Source organism: Citrus clementina, unplaced genomic scaffold (assembly GCF_000493195.1).
Source record: "Citrus clementina cultivar Clemenules unplaced genomic scaffold, Citrus_clementina_v1.0 scaffold_9, whole genome shotgun sequence".
Classification (NCBI taxonomy): Eukaryota; Viridiplantae; Streptophyta; class Magnoliopsida; order Sapindales; family Rutaceae; genus Citrus; species Citrus x clementina.
This window is the reverse complement of record NW_006261964.1, coordinates 14933043-14946781: the sequence shown is the minus strand read 5'-3', so window position 1 is coordinate 14946781 and position 13739 is coordinate 14933043. Positions and strand designations below refer to the sequence as shown.

At 34.7% G+C, this 13739-nt stretch overlaps 1 pseudogene; it reads right to left on the bottom strand.

The window, feature by feature from the left end:
• Positions 1 to 1374: 1374 nt before the first annotated feature.
• Positions 1375 to 3502, bottom strand: LOC18033068 (annotated as a pseudogene).
• Positions 3503 to 13739: the final 10237 nt, after the last annotated feature.

Below are 13739 nucleotides of genomic sequence, written 5' to 3'. Positions count from 1 at the left end.
TAATATATATAAATAGATATTATTCTCTATTGTATAGTATGAAAAATTGAGATTAAAAACAAAAGAAATATGATTTTTCACAAAATTAATAATTCAATGGCTATAATTTTAGAAAAAAAAATTGGAACCTTCATATGTTATGAGCCCTAGGCAACTGCCTAAGTTTCTTAGGGGAAGAGCTGCTCCTAATTAATATAACTATTGTCATTTTTTTATTAAGTTAGTTTTATTATTTTGAAATTATTATTAACAATACCCCCTCCAAACAAATTCTCAGGGTTTGTGAATGAGTTGGCGGCTAGCATTTAATCAAATTAATTTTTTGCGCTTTAATAAATTGAAGTTTTACCCTTTCTCAAATCTTATTTAGCATTGAACATGGTGGTAAATTGGAGAGTTAAGTGCATAACAAAGTCAAGAAATAAATTAAAATTTTTCGTTGAGATCAGCCACAATTTTTAAAGTAAAGAACCCAAATACACCACTTGGGTTTTGGTTCAGTAGTGAACTACTACTCTCAAAGTTAAACAAGACTATGCGGGTAGGGGTTCCCTCAATTAAGAAAAAAATTATGTGGAGTTAATTTGGAAGTATTTTTTTCTTGCGAAATGTAAGTGGAGTAGAGACGTCTTTTGTTTATGAGGGTCATATGTCTGGGCATGTACTTCATAAAATTAATATAATAATGTAAGTCACAGTTATATATTTGATTGTAAATATCAGTGTAATGTCTACTCTAATAGCAGTTGTAAATATCTGTGTAATACAATAATTTAATGTGTAATCAGTATTAAAAAAAAAAAAAGAACCCAAATACTTAAAATTAAATAGCACATATCTAATATCTGGAATCTTATATGGTTTGGTTCTTTCCGAAGTATAAATTTAAACAAGAGCCCACATAAAATTCCTAGCTAGGGCGCGGCCAATCCAAGAGACATCAAATTCAAAGTTGATTTATAATTAATTAATTAATGCTTCTTTGGACTTACTTTAAACATAAATCAAAGGGTCTCGATTACATCAGTGTATACAATGATGGTTAACAAAACTAATAGTATATTTTTGTGTTCATTTCCTTTGGTGATTCACACTCTTATCTTGCATTATTCTCGATTGTTCTTGGCTCAAACGTTCTAGAGGCTCTCGTGTCAACCTCATTTGCCACAAACATTCAATTATGGCTTCCCCGCAAAAGCCACTTCGTTGGGGCATTCTGTCGAGCACCTACAAACATATATCAAACTCATTGTTTTAACTGTTACTAAAGTTGTATATGATACAATTCATGGCAACCACAATTCTCTTGTAATTTTCTATCGTTATTGAAACAGAGCCTATCATTATTTAAAAGTTTGTTTACAACTACTTTATTCAATGGCGTTGTGCTTGTTGATAATAAGAAAGAACTGCAAACAGAGCTTGCAGCAACATTAGGAGAAGTAGGACAACAGTAGCAAGAACGGAGATGATTGCCCATGGAGTGTTGAAATAATTGTGCCTCAACTTGGCCATCCACTTATTACGACGCGTACTGCAATGCAAATTCACTTCCATGAAAACCTCATGGTAATATAACTTCTCACCAAGTACAACGCCGTTACAAAGCTTAATTGTTTAATGAGGTTGCAATCACTTCATCATCTCCTAAAAAATTATCAATTATTCCACGACGACAGAGTAATTCAGCATCCTTTGAAGAGTTGATTGGGCGGTTCAAGAATTCGACATAATCTATTACATGCTTCAAATTTATGTCTTGAGACCACTGTTCGTATGCAATGAGATTCTGTAAAATAGTTTCTGTAGCATCACCAATTTCCAAGGATGGCATCTTCATTACCCTATTTTCGAACTTAATATCGAAACAAGGAATCGTCCTTAAGGACCTCAACATTCCGGAACTGGATTCCAGCTGCTTGAATCTCTGTGGCAGAACCAATGAGGCTCCAATCAGGGGCGAAGTCAAAAAACAAATTTTGGGTGGGTTAAATTTTTTCTAAGTCCAACTATTATCGCAACTAAAAATATAAAACTTAATGAAAATTTCATTAATATATAAGAAAATACATCGAATCCAAAAACAATTCAATTACATTTAACAACTACTTAAGTTGTGCCTTGGTATACTTTCGAGCGTTAAATTTATCTATTATTGAATTTGAATCAATAGTGTCTATAATTCTCTTTCAATGTAAATAGCTATAGAATCTAATATAAATCCCTTCTCCATCTTATTTCAAAGTGGTGTCTTGATAACCCACTAAACCAAGCCATTTGATTTAGTTCCTGCATTTCTTCTTTTCTTTCATCGAAATAACTATCTCTAATATTTGATCTATTAATAATCAATTTAAAAATTTAATTACTAGAATTCAATGATCTGACCTAACAATAATTTAATCTTACACAATAAAATTAGAACAAGAACTAACAAAAGTCTTTACTACCTTACAATTAATAAATATATTGTAAATGATTAAATAAAAATAAATTTATTAAATATTCTTACCAACAGAAGACGAATAACAAACGTAGAAGCAGAGCACGCCAGCGCCAAGAAGGCAAGTAACAAAGAGTGGAGGTTCTGGAAGAACAAAGTAAATGTTCACTTTTTAATTTATTTATATGAATGGTAAAGTTGTAAATTAATATAATGATAAAGTTTTAAATAAAAGTATGGAATAATGACAATTTTGTAAACTTTGCACAATGGTATTTTTGTAAATTTATTAAAATTTTGGACGGGCTACAACCCGTCCCAACCCACAAGTAGCTCCGTCCCTGGCTTCTATAACTATTATTTGTGTTATAATTCCCATATGCTTCAATTCCTGCAGGTGAAGGAAGCCAATTTTCGTGTATTAAATCGACCAAATGTTTTATTTCATTTATGGGATAAACATCAGCTCAATAAACAATATCTGTTCAACAAGCTTTCCTTGGTAATATGCCCTTGAAAAAATGCAGGATCATGACAAGAAAGCTTTCGTTCCTTGAATCACTAGCAAATGTTGATTCTCAAGCAAAATCATATCTCGTGCTATGGAAGGTAGCATCCAACCCAGTTTAAAATTTGGGTCATCATCTCCTCTCAAATGTTTCAACCTAAACTTGCGAATAAACTCAACAATAAAGTAACCGTCGAGAATCATCATTTCCACAAATTCATCTCTGTTTAGAGTTATGGAACCTCCATAACAACTTTAAGCTCCTTCTTCCAATGCCCTCATAGCCATGACATAGTTCGACAAAGGTATACTCGTACACTTCATAAGTGTTTTAAGATAGACTGTTTTGTGCTCTTTAAACCCAATAATTGTTCTTTACCGTGATGATAATGACCAATTGCTAGCATTTCTAGTTTATAAGCATTTTCATTTTACTTACGCAATACATCAGGCACCGTAAAAATGTTGAACTGAACAATTAGTGTAGCAGTTAGACAACGAAACTTTTCCCCAGTAAGATCAAGCACTATGTCAGCTGGTTCACTTGCCATGTCTTGCAATCACTTGAAGGTCACCCATCATGTTTGCAAGACTTTGACAATGCCAGGTAAGCTTTTTCGTCCTTATTGTACTCTTACAGTTTTTCCATGATAGTTCTTAACTATTATGGACTTTCAGTAACACTAATATAGTAGTCCTCAACCAAACACGCTCTAATACTAAATGTTGAAAACTGAGGAGGAATAAATTGCTCAAAACTAACACTATTTAGACAATATAATAATTTTTTTTAAACTAAAGGACTTTATTGATATTTTACAAGAGACACCCCAAAAATTATGGCTCGCTCTCTTTCTCTCTTCTAATTCTTCAGTCGTCGCTTGATGCCTACAACAAAGAGTTTAGAGGTATTTATAGTAACCTAGAACTAATACGATCCACACAAATATTAAACTATAGAAATTTCACAATTATATTTTACAAATATCTCTAAGCATTCAGGAAATTTCTTCAGTTAGATATTTTTAGAATAGAGACATCTTTCATTCTCTACACAAATCTTGAATATTCCATGGATTGAGCTTTGAACTTGGGCTTGGATAAATGTAATTAGATTGGATTATGAAATAAGTGTTGGGCTTTTAACACTCCCCCTCAACATCAACTTTCATCCTTTGATTCATATTTCGCTGCTAGCAGAACTCTTGAAACTTTTCGGTGTTAAGAGTTTTTATGAATAAATTTGCAACTCAATTGTTTGTCTTGACATACAACATTTCAACATTTCAACATTTCAACTTCATCTTGTAAGACTTTTTTTCTTGATAAAATGATAGTGCACCTCCACAAGCTGGGAAACTGGTTTTTCCGCCAACTTGATCGGCGATTAATTATCACAATACAATGATACTACGTAATCTACTAACTAGTGTAGATCCTTCATCATAATACATGATCTCTAGCGTAGTCAGCATAACAATAGCCAGTCAGCTTGCAACTTTCACCTTTCTTGTACAATATATGTAGTCGATTATACCTTTTATATATATCTTAGTATTTGTCAAACTACATTCAAGTAAGGCCTCTTCAAATTTTACATGTACCGACTCATTACATCTACTGCATATGAAATATATTAGGATAAAGCGCTTACCACTAGGCTAAAAGCTTAAGCTGGCCAGTGAAGGCCACTCCCACTTCACTACATACTCAGAGTCCTTCAGAGCATCTCGTTTCACACCACTGACTTGGCTACCCCCAGGGATTTACACCTCCACCAGGTATCGAACCTGAGACCTCCTTCTTTCCCGAGTATTAGTCCTTTATAGTTACATCATCTCAACCAACAAGCTTAAGCTGATAGCCAAGGTGCAACTTTATTTCCTTATACCATAGAAGCGTAGAGCCCCACACTAAGCGGTGGGTGGACATGAATGGTTGTACACATTTGTAATTGTGCCAACGGGCCAGGCAGTTACGCCCTAGATAACCTCAATGGAATTACACATAAGAATGTTACACCTATAAGCGCACAGAAGAATTGCCGGGGCCCCATAACTCAACAATCCCCCCCCCATAATATTGCTTATGTGGCGACTTGAACCTGTGACCTCGTTCTGATACCAATTGTTAGGATCAAGCGCTTACCACTAGGCTAAAAGCTTAATCTGGCCAGTGAAGGCCACTCCTACTTTACTATATACTCAGAGTCCTTCAGAGCATCTCATTTTACACCACTGCTTGGCTACCCCCCAGGGATTTACGCCTCTGCCAAGTATCGAACTCGAGACCTCCTTCTTTCCTGGTGTTGCATCATTTTGATTATCCTTTGATGACTCTTCTTGTAGTTCTCCATCTACATCATCATTAACAACAACTTTCTCCATAGAGGAGGGATTAGATTCATCAAACGTAAGATGCATAGATTCTTCCACAACTAAAGTTCCTTTGTTATAAATTCTATAAGCTTTGCTTGAGTTTGAATACCCAAGAGATGAAATTTACCAAGATTATCTTTTGTGTTTAAAATAAAACATTTGCATTCAAAAACTTTGAAATAACCAATGTTGGGTTTTCTATCTTTCCAAGCGGTTATAGTATAATTGATTATGTGTCTTCCTCAATTCTCAATGTTGGGATTTTCAATATTCCGTTTTCAAATTTTATATATAAAAAAATTCTTTCTCCTTCAATCTTGTCGAACCTGATTCTTGCCTTTTCGAGCCCTGTAGTGCATCTTATGAAGTTCTATTTTTTTTGTGTGAGTTAAAGGGTAGCAAACAAACCATTCCCAATAATTATTGTATATTAAGCCAATTAGATGCTTGATTTCTTAGTAATTGATATTTCCAGCATTATCTCTAGCTAATTGTTGATTAGGAAGTATTCCTTTAGTGAAGAAACAAAAATAACTCAAGAAAATTCTTTTCACAATCTTGGGGCCTCTTAACCTTGTCATAAAATTCCTAGAGAATGAAGAAGGGTGGTTGATTATCCAGTAACAACAAATCACGACCCAATATTTTTCTCATCCAAAGTAATTGGAAAGCACTATCATGCTATCATTAGGGTCTTGTAGACTATCGGGCTTATTGTTCGGAAACAACTCAACGATAATGTAAACGTCAAGGAGTATCATTTCTAGAAACTCATCTGAGTCAAGACTTATAGATTCTGCATAACAACTACGAGCTCTTTCTTGTAATTCTGTCATGCCCATCAACTAGCCTGTTGTTGGGTTTATGTGCTCTTTAAAGCATATTGATTTATTTATTTTCTGATTAATAAAATATTTGAGATATTTTTCAAAAATCTTAATTGCATAAATATTTTGAATAAGGTTCATTTAATCATATTATATGTATTTATATGATCATCATATGAATTCACCGAAGACATAAATACAAGCTATCTTATGATTAAATAAATTAAGTTCACAGTTGATAAATAGAGTTGGGCACTCTATTTATTTTTAGACTGTAGTAAATTCATTGAATGATTTGTCTTCATCATGTATGAATTTACCGATGTAGTTTGACTGCATTAAACTGAATCACATATGAGATTTAATTAATCTTAAAATGACTATTGACTTATTAAATCTCATAGGCATTTGTTTTATTGCAATCTTAATCTTGAGTTAATTATAGTTTCATGTTTGTGATTGTCATTTCATTTGAGTTATCAATAGGCGCGACATACATTTGTAGTCAAGACTACCCGGTATTTTGGTGGAAGCAATTATGAGCAGTGAGATTATAGATTAACAATATAGAATTTGTAATGTGGTCCTAATAAAGAGGGATCACATTACAAGTTGAAGTACTATGTTATTGTATTGATATTTATTTTTTTGGCATTTCACACACCTTTAACTTACCAAACTAAAAAAATAAGAAAAAACACAAATCTCAATATAGTGTGTTTGTCTCATAGTACATCGAAGTTTGCATTTTCTATTGTTTAACTTGAACATCATTCTATATCATTTTATTTTCTTTTAAATGAGGGATCTAAGGAGTTCATATTAGGGAAATTTACAAAACTAGTACAAAAACTTTTGGATTTTACCAAAAAAAATTACAGAATTGACCTCCTTACTTTTTTCTACCATATCTAACTATCTAAATATCTAATTTTTGGATGAAAATGCCCTCAGCACTCTTAAAAATTCACCAAACTAATACTACTCTAAACAAATCATCAAACCTCACCATTCTCAACAAACTAATGTGGATGCGATTAAATATTATTTTCTTTTAAATGAGTCGGACTAGCCAGAGTTTTTTTGTAAGCCTACCCACAGGTGCATGTCGCACTTGTGTGAAGATGCCTGTCACTCAAGCTCAAGTGCAAGAGGTACCTATTTGACAATTTTTTTGGGTTCATCTATACATTTTTTTGGGTTTATTGTTTTTGAGTAAACTTTTATTTATTTAACCCTTGAACAAGGATTTAAAGAAGGAAAAAAAAACTCAAACCAAGCCTTGCCCTCTATACATTTTTAAATAATTGTATTTAAATTTATAAATTAAAATAAAAAATCAATTTCCAATCATTTAAAATTTCCTTATCAAGTTTAATTATTCAAAAGTCAATTAATTTAATACCTCTGGCTTTAGGTAGTCCTTTTTTTTTAAAGGAGGTAACATTAATTAATTAAGAAAATACTTGAATTAGAATTCAGTCCTAAAAAAAATTAAATTTGTAAATTTTTATTTTCTTTATTTATTATTTTAATTCATTGTTGACTATAACAATTTGTTGATTATTACCCGATTACATCCATTTAAGCTCTGGCCTGCAATGGCCCTTGGCAACGCCCAACCCTCCAATTTTGGACGAACTTTTAGAGGGTCTGGGCCTATTTCCCCTAATATGAACTTGGGTTTGAACTTGAAAATATTATATTTGACTAGTACTAATATAAAAAATTAGAGGAACCAATATCAAAAAGCTTAAAATTTTTTGGGCCCATTATGTAAATTTCTCCTTATATTAATTTTCAGTAGAGTAAGAGCAATATATATGTTTAATATATATGTTTATCCAGTTATTTCAAATTAGATCTAGATGAACTGAGGAAACATCACCACTACCGATCACTCGAATAAGAGCAATAAAACAAAGTATAGATAAACTGGTAGTGAAACAACTTGTTAAGAAGCGCCCTTATTTCACTCTCTGAGTCTTACATATGTATCTTCATTGCAGTGCTAGCTAGCGCTTTAATATGTATCTCGTGACTTGTACGTAGTAATTGAATTATTGTATTTATTTTTTTAATGGGAGTTGGCCTCGTCAAGCGAGGTTTATTGAAAAATAAAGGAGCAAATAATTAGTTAAAACCTAAATTAAAGAAATTAAATCCCTTTTACCAAAGGCTCTAAGTAGGTGTCGGTTTGCTGTATTTGCAATTAAGTGAATAAACTGAAGTAAACCGATACGAGTCAATTTACTATTATTTCTGTCAACACGTTTGTCTGAATATGAATACCTCTTTTTTTTTTTTTCCAATTGTTTGTTCTGTGCGTGGCTCACATTTTAATTCAATTATGGGTTGTTATATTTGTACATCTCAAAATATTTGTTTCAATTTTTTTTCTTTTTGCCATATTTTGTTTAGTACTAACAGTAGTCCATAGATATTTCTGATTTAAAAGCTGTTGAGACTAATTTTGGTTAAATCTATTATAGTCCAACTCAGGTTTATGATCTGATACTAAAATATATCTTCCTCTATGATATCCACATTTGTGGGCGAAATTATCTACCCTTATCCAATTAAGAGAGGAATAAGATGTTGAGAAGTCAATAAAGTGGCTTCCAAATTCAAAATTTCAAGCTGTAGAATATTTGGCATTTGACAATACTTCACCAAATGAAGAAAAATGGAAAACTTAGCAAAACTTGTCAAATTGACAGAGATGAAGATTGACAAATTACAGAGGGATTAGGTGGAATAGTGCAAGCTTGAAGCCTATAAATTAAAGTCATTTCTTCATTCGAAATCATCTCTAAAATTGTTAAGCTTATAAGTTTCTAAGCTTTTGAGAGTTCTGAAGAATGTGAGCAATTAGAGAGTGTGTGTGAGAGTACTGGGTGTATTTGGGTTCTGGGAAAGTGAGGTTTCTTTACTCAAATTTGTACTCAAATAATTATTAATAATACAATTATTTTTCTCTTGCTCCCGTGGATGTAGGCATATTGCTGAACCACGTAATTCTTGTGTTCTTTATTTTTCTGTAATTATTTGGGGCGCTTGATTCCGCATTCCGCGTACAACAAGTGGTATTAGAGCCGACGGTTCTTACTTAGGGGTACGATACTGTTCATGTATACGGTATTATTCCCGTATATTGTACTGTTCACGAATACGGTGGAGACATCCATTTATACTTGGGAGACAGTCTATTGTAAGTAGTGTATATTTTTGTATGTCTACAAAAGTTCTGTCAATAAGGCGATAAGAGTTTAAGGATTCTGGTTTTTAATTGGGATCGAGTAACTTTTCTAGTCTCCTGGGAACTTTCCCGGTGCATTTATTCACACGAAATTAACATCATAGAGGCTGTTTTTCAAGTGGAAATAGTTCGTTGAGAAAATGGTAGAAGGTGAAACTTTCATAATTGGGGAGAGATCTACCGAGACTATTTCAGGAGACGCTTCAAGTGGGAGGCAAGATTTGTCAAATCACTATTCGGCACCTGTTATAAGAGGCCAGAAAATTGATGTTGAAAAGTTTGACGGGAAAATTAACTTCGGCATGTGGAGCCGCGAAGTTATGGATGCCCTCATTCAAATCGATCTCGATGTTGTTCTGAAAAATAAAACACTTGTATGATGAAGAAATTTGGGATCGTATGAACGAGAAAACCTGTGGTCAGATCAGATCTTGTTTGACCAAGGAGGTGAAATACTTGGTGAAAGATAAGGAGTGTGCGATGACTTTGTGGCGTACATTGGAGAAGAAGTACCTACTGAAAAGTCTCGAAAATCGTCTTCATGCAATGAGCCAAGTATATGGCTTTCGAATGAAGTCTGGGGTGCCAATGCATGATCATGTCTCAAGCTTTGAAAAGTTACTTACTGATTTGAAGAATCTTAATGAAGATATTAATGATGAAGTCAAGGCTATTATTCTGTTACACTCACTACCAGATGAATATAGCCATTTTATGACTACCTTGATCTATGGGAAGAGTGTGATCGTCTTCAAAGATGTTTGCACAACATTGATTAAATTGGAGATTCGGAATAATGATAAAAATTCTGAACGAGCATCTGGCACCAATTTAATAAACCCAGACGTATCCGGGTCCGGATCCGGAATAGGTCGACCCGCATATCCGGAACCCGGACCCGGATATCTTTATTCTTAATATTATATTTTTAATTTTTTTAATATAAATATAAAAGAAAAAAGTCAAAAAGGAAAGAGGAAACCATAGTTTTCACTTTACAACTCTCTCAATACAGCCGCCAACCATTTTCTTCTTCTTTTCTTCTCTTCATCAATTCAACACATCCCCCAACTATTGCCTTTTTCGTCATCCTCATCTCGCCGCTTTGCTGCCATCGCGGCTGTGTTTATCATTATCATCATCAGCTGCCATTGAATTTGTTGATTGGTGCCAAACTGGATTCAAGTGTGGTATCAATTACCAGCCTCCAACTGTTGTTTCGAGTGGTGATCTCGCGAAGGTGCAAAGGGTTGTGTGCATGACAACGAACTCAACTAGTATTGCTAAGGTATTTTCTCGAATTGACCACAAATTTGATTTGATGTAATGCCAAATGGTCATAGAGAGAGGTGAGTTCTTTGAAGCCCGTGAGGAGTTTGCAGCTTTGGAGAAGGATTATGAGGAGGTTGGTGCTGAATCTGGTGAGGGTGAAAATGGATATGAGGGAGATGATCTGTGTTTGTAATTTTTTAGGCTTGTGTTCTTTTAATTGCTTATTTGATGTAAGGTTGAATTCTAGTTGCATTGGTTCCCATTCTACTGCTTTTACTTTTTTGGTTGGCTATGCGGCTATGTATTTTTTTCCATTGTATCCATAACCTATTAGAGAATTGGAAAAGGGAAAAAAATACAGACATCCGGGTTTGAAACCCGCAATCCAGAAACCCGGATTTTTTCGGGTTAAACCCGGTCTGGACCTGGAGATAAATTATTCGGGTTTATATCCGGATCCGGAATACCAAATTAACATCCGGGTCCGGAACCGGAACGACCACACCCGGACCCGGACTCGGACCCAGAATTTACCATCCCTATATACGACTGGGACATGTTGGAGAGAAGTCTTTGCAAACTTTGATGAAACACAGACTCTTAAAATGTATCAAAACCTGTAAATTAAATTTTTGTGAGCATTGTGTAGTAGACAATAAAACAAGGGTCAAGTTCGGTACAGCTAATCATGATACTCGTGAGATCCTTGAATATATTCACAGTGATGTATGGGGACCAACCAAGACTACATCAATTGGTGGAAGCCATTATTTTGTTACATTTGTTGATGATTTCTCTAGACGTGTATGGGTGTACACCATGTGCGCAAAGGATGAGGTTCTAGAGATTTTCGTGAAATGGAAGAAATTGGTGGAGACTCAAACTGGTAGAAAGATCAAAGTATTACGATATGATAATGGGGGTGAATATACTTCTGATCCATTATTGCAAGTATGCCAGAACGAGGGTATTAAAAGACATTTCACGGTGAGACATACTCCACAATAGAACGGTGTGACTGAGCGTATGAATCGTACTTTTCTGGAGAAAGTACGATGTATGTTATCTAATGTTGGTTTAGATAAAAAGTTTTGGGTTGAGGCTGTGAGCTATGCAAGTCACTTAATAAACCGGTTGCCTTTTGCTGCAATTGGAGGTAAAACTCCTATGGAAATGTGGTCTGGAAAGTATGCACAAGATTATGATTCCCTTCGTATATTTGGGTGTCCAGCTTATTATCATGTCAAAAATGGTAAATTGGATCATCGTGCTAGAAAAGTTATCTTTGTGGGATTCAAATGTGGAGTAAAGGGCTTCAAGCTTTGGGATCTCGAAGACAAAAATTTTGTGTGTAGCAGAGATGTCACGTTTGATGAAGGTTCAATGATGAAAGCTTTAAGCTCTCAACAGGTGGAGAACAAGACCACAGAGGTATTGCAGTGGGTGGAGTTTGATGTAACTCCATATGTACCAGTTAGTTTTACATCAGAGAAGGATTCAACTATGGAGGTGACACCTAGAGTTGAAAAAGAGGTTATTTCTTTTGATGTCCCACAAAATGAAGAAACAATTGATGATGTAGATAATGATAATTTTATAGCAACAATGAGGCTAAGAAGAGAGATAAAGAAACCCAGATGGCTTACTAAAGGCATGGTGGTAGCCTATGCAGTTCCAGTTATTGATAATGACATCCCCAATACTTTCGATAAAGCATTACGCAGCAATGAAAATGATCAATGGAAGTTAGCCATGGAAGAAGAGATGAAATCTCTCCATCAAAACCAGACTTTGGAACTTGTGGAGTTACCAAAGGGGAAAAGGGCTATTGGTAATAAATGGGTCTACACTAAGAAGAAAAGATCTCTGAATCAATCAACTACTCGATACAAGACAAGGCTCGTTGCAAAAGGTTTTGCTTAGAAGGAAGGTATTGACTACAATGAAGTTTTCTCTTCAGTTGTAAAACATACTTCCATTCGTATCCTACTTGCCTTAGTTGCATAATATGAGTTAGAGTTGGCTTAATTGGATGTTAAGACGACATTCTTACATGGAGATTTGGAGGATGAAATCTATATGACTCAGCCTTGTGGTTTCAAAGTTACTGGAAAGGAGAATCATATGTGTAGGTTGATTAAATCTTTGTACGGACTGAAGCAATCGCCAAGGCAGTGGTACAAAAGATTTGATCAATTTATACAAGGGCAGAAATTCACCAGAAGTGAACACGAGCATTGTGTTTACTTTAGAAGACTACTAGATGGAGCTTTCATCTATTTTTTACTCTATGTCGACGATATGCTTATAGCTTCGAAGAATAGAGATGAGATTGAAAGATTAAAGAAGTAGCTGGCTTCTGAGTTCAAGATGAAAGACTTAAGTGATGCATAGAGAATACTTGGGATCAAGATTTGTAAAGATAAGAAGAATAGGAGCGTATGGTTGACTCAAAAGTCTTATTTAAAGAAAGTGCTAGAAAGATTCGGTATGAATGACAAAACTAAACCGGTATGTACACATCTAGCTCCTCATTTCAAATTAAGCTCTTCTTCATGTCCTACATCTCAAGAAGAGCGCGATTACATAGCTCGTGTTCCATATGCTAGTGTTGTTGGTAGTCTTATGTACGATATGGAATGCACAAGGCCCGATATATCTCAAGCAGTGAACATGGTTAGTAGATACATGCACAATCTGAGTAAAAATCACTGGCTTGCGTTGAAGTGGATTCTCCGATATCTGTATGAGACAGTTGATGTTCGGTTATTGTTCAAGAAGGATTGTGGTCAACAATGTGGTGGGTATTGTGATTCTGATTTCGCCGAAGACCTTGACAAGCGAAGATCAACAACGGGCTACGCATTCACATTGAGTGGAGGTCCAATTAGTTGGAGGTTGATTCTACAATCGACAATTGCTCTGTCCACTATAGAAGCAGAGTACATGGTAGCAATTGAAGCTGTAAAGGAAGCTATCTGGTTGAAAGGGTTATTAGGTGATTTGGGAGTAATCATTATGTGAGAGAGATTATCGAGGGTGGTGATGTGTT